The sequence below is a fragment of the Ciconia boyciana genome, chromosome 11 (genome assembly GCF_034638445.1).
Source record: "Ciconia boyciana chromosome 11, ASM3463844v1, whole genome shotgun sequence".
Classification (NCBI taxonomy): domain Eukaryota; kingdom Metazoa; phylum Chordata; class Aves; order Ciconiiformes; family Ciconiidae; genus Ciconia; species Ciconia boyciana.
Window position 1 is genome coordinate 2,423,582 of NC_132944.1, and position 3,967 is coordinate 2,427,548.

At 40.1% G+C, this 3,967-nt stretch overlaps 1 protein-coding gene across 8 annotated transcripts in view; it reads right to left on the reverse strand.

Moving 5' to 3' along the window:
* The window catches only part of SYN2 (synapsin II), a 225,419-nt gene that overhangs the window by 61,480 nt on the left and 159,972 nt on the right, over positions 1 to 3,967 (reverse strand). The gene's annotated exons all lie outside the window — the stretch shown is intronic.

A 3,967-nucleotide genomic window follows, 5' to 3' on the forward strand; every position in this document is an offset into this window, starting at 1 on the left:
CTGCCTCTCCCCGGGGCAGCTCTGAGGGCGATGCCCTCGCTCATCGCCTTTCGCCCCCAGTAGCTCCCGGGGAAGAGACGAAAAAATCACACAGTCGGTGGGAGGTTGCTGTGGAGTTCAGGGGAAGCGGTTTTACTCCACGGGACTCCGCATGTATGGCATCCAACAAAAGGAGACCTAGTGTTTTTAATACGGGTCTTGGGGGGCTGTTAGAAGAGAAAGAAACAATGATGGCAACTAATGACCAGAATGCTGTTGATAGATGCTAATGCTTCATAGTAAAAATTAACAAGGATCATGACAACCCACGGCACAAAAAGCCCCTCCAGCATTAGAAGTCCTGTGCAGAATTAGAATTCCCATTGCGAAGAGATGAAGCTGATCATAAATGGGACTGCAGTCAGGTTCCCTGCCCTGTTTCTATATTGCACACATCAACTAATACAGTGGATTATCCCCAATCCTCTTTATTTTCTTGCATCTTACTAGACAACAGAAATCAGTTGTTCAGCACTGCCTTACTTAGCTAGACAGAAATGAGAAAGTGCCAAGTGTTTCTTCTACTGTGCCAATAATGAATTGAAGGAATATGTGACCATATCCCTTGATAAATGAACGTTTCTGTTTCTTATGAGCAAGTGTTAGCTGGATCAGAATATAACCAAGGAGAGGGCACTAGCTGGACTAGTATAATGACACGATTTGCTATGATATCATGGCTTACTTATCAAACTAAAGGAAAATTGACATCATAACATAGAGCGTAGTGAAAGAAGCCCTGTGCTGTTAGTCCATTTCTACAAATAGTAAAAAGACCAAGTGTTTCTTTTGCTTCAGTCTGCTTATATTTATAAAATGTTGGCTATAATTTCCCTACTGTTAGTTAAGATACAAGATTATTTTGCTTAAAAGTTAATCAAGGAATATTTCTATGTCTTTTGGGAATAATCTTTGTATTGTACAAGGTCAAGATCTAACTGTAATACAGAATGGGTGCTGAGCTTAGGGTTTCTTTTAAACTCTCTAAAAGTAATTTTCCTAATACAATGAAAAATGCTAACAATACACGATAAAAAAAAGGACAATGCAGCTTCAAGCTAAGACCTAATGCTTGCTGATGCTGTGCAGAGGTAACAGGTACTCAATCACTGTACTGGTATCAGTAGAAGCTACAGGTAATATTTGTCTCCTCTGATAAACAGACTAAAAATGCATTTTCTTGCATTTGTGAGAGCATGTTCCTGAGTATAGAGATTTCCAGACTTATTAAAATCCCTTTCAAATGCTATGATGCAAACAGGTCTTTGTCTAAACTCTGATAGTAATTTGACAAAACTTACTGCTTCAGAATGAAGAAAATAGGAGTTCCGCTGAGGTTTCAAAAATTGTTGGCCTCTTACATTTTAATGATAAGATTGTATCAATGTTGCCGTGAGGAGATGAGCGATTCACCTACCAAAGAAATGCTCATTAGACAGGCTTGCGTGGGAAGCAGAACAGCCAGTTTCAAGTCCCGGCTTTGGATGAGCCCCTGCACCCCCGGACTGACGGGCGTACCTATCTGCTGTTCCTGCTGTTGTTGTCACCAGTTGTTTCACGTTAGGGTTGAGAAACCTTCTAGCCACAAGTTTCACTCAAATCCACATTACCGCTGAAAGGTCTTGCTGCCTATAGCGTGCTCCGAGCCTATCCCGTCCAACGCTGACTGCGTCTAGGGAGACTTATGGGGAATATATTTCTTGAGTAAGAACCTCTCTTATAGCCATTTGCTTCTCTAAGCGCTTTAAATATTCCACCGATGTACAGATGGCTTTGAAAGACTCTTAAAAATTATTTCAAGGGTAGCTGCAGGCAATACTATGTAAGATAGTAATTAAAATGTGGTTTTATGGCATTTGTACAATTGCCATATGAGATTTCGTTTTAGCATGTTTACGTTTCTACACATTCAGTTGAATGTAAGTATTTAATTCTCAACTATGTCTACAAGACAGTTGTGAACTGATTTTTAACTTTTCACAAAATTATTTTTCAATTTTGTTAGGAGCATAATATTTTCAGTTTGATTGTACAATTAGTTTGATTGCACTAGATATAAAGGTCCTTAAGACATGCAGAGCATAGCAATCTGATGTGCTATTCTGGACAATCTTAGGCAAAACAGACCTTAGTTAACCATCGAATAGGTAGGCCTGCGTGCTCGATGTTAGAGAAGACACTTTATCCAGCATATTTCTTTATTATTTGCATTTTACTGAAGCAGTAATCAAATTGGTCTATTTAGCTCATCTATAGCAGCAGCCGTGCGATGTCACCTGGAAACCAATCAACGGCTCTCAGTTAATTCCTTCATCACTTTCCAACCCCACTGCCCTCAGTGAGACCTGGCAATCAGGAGTCCCACCGCTGCTGCCCACAGAGGCCACTAACACTCCTGCCGGGGGGTCTGCACCCTCTTGTAGTTCCAGCTTCATGTGGCAGGTTTCAGCCTCGCATCTTTTTTACCTTTTCACTCACATGAAAAGCTTCCTGAAAGAAGTAAGTTTCCTCCAGGTAAGAACGGAGATGTTAACAGGTCTAAATGATTTTCAGGTGTTAGTCCTGGACTTGGATCCAACCTTATGATTTGAAGGCAAAACTTCAGACAAAAAATAAAAATCAAAGTATGGCTGCTTCAACTAAATCAGGACATAGGGTACAACATTCCTGGCTCAGTTTTGAAGTAAATCTAAAATCTGAAAATGAGACCCAATTCTAATAATTCTGAATATTTGTGTGTTGGGTTTTTTTTAACAGACGGAGGTTTTTTTGGGGGGGGGGGGAGGGGGGGAGAAGAATACTAAGAGTTGTAAAACTGACCTCTTACCATTCAAAAATAAGATAAATCTGGTGCTGTGAAACATGTACACATCTATATAAAGATAACAAGCTACTTTGTGTACCTAAACCTCAAGAAAACACATCTTCACGAGTTTGGATTGAAATGGTTCAAATTATGTTAATGAATTTTCAATTCCTGTTCGATTTGTGAAGTGACAAAATATGCAATCCTTTAAGCAGTTCTGTCCTGCATGTCCACCTATAGATGTATGTTATTACTCTCTAATCAAACTTTCTGCTGCTCCCTTATGAAACAACTTCTTTATAAAGAGGGTGTATACCTGTTACACATATCCAGCTTGCTACAGCAACAAAAGCTCTGAAGTTGAGAAGGATTTCCGAACTCTTGTACTTATGTCTGGGCTCCACATATAGCATGAGCCAGAAAACAGAGATGCAGATCTGTGCTGATTAGGGCAGAGAAAGAGCCGTGCCTCCAACATGCACCATTCGTACATTTTTCCTTGTTATCTTACATTAAATCTGTGCTGAGATAATAAAAAATGCCTTTTATTGCAGCTTTTATTTTTAATTCTTTATTCCTTGTAACTACCAATTGTTCAAGGCTCACAAATAGAGCATTGAAACATTGCCTTTTCATGAATGAAGTTCTGTCCAGCCTGCAAACAGGGACGTCATTTCACGAAAATGCACAGAAGTGCAGGGGAAGATCAGGGGCTGCAAATGAAAGCAGGGCTGGAAAAAGGACAGCTTTGTTTACTCGACCAAAAGAGAGAAGGTAGCAGCGCTAGTCTTTAAATTCAAGCTGGAAGGAAATTTCCTAGCAAAAGATAAAACCTTTCTTCTGCTAAAGAGCATAAAATCAGCTTCAGCCACTTGTAAAAGACGTTTTTGTAAAGGCTTTTGATTATTAATAGTTCCACTGACTCACAACAGCAACATTGCAATGCTTGCTAAGGTAACCTCTCTCCTGGTACAATAACTTTCGCCAATGATGTGCTTTTTCCTTAAAGGAAGGCGGAGTTAGGAGTCAGAGTCCGGGCCATAAATAAGAGGGTCCCATGTCAGGGAAATCAGAAGGCAGTTAACATCAGGCTATACTCAGAGCGAGCATTAGAGGGCTTTC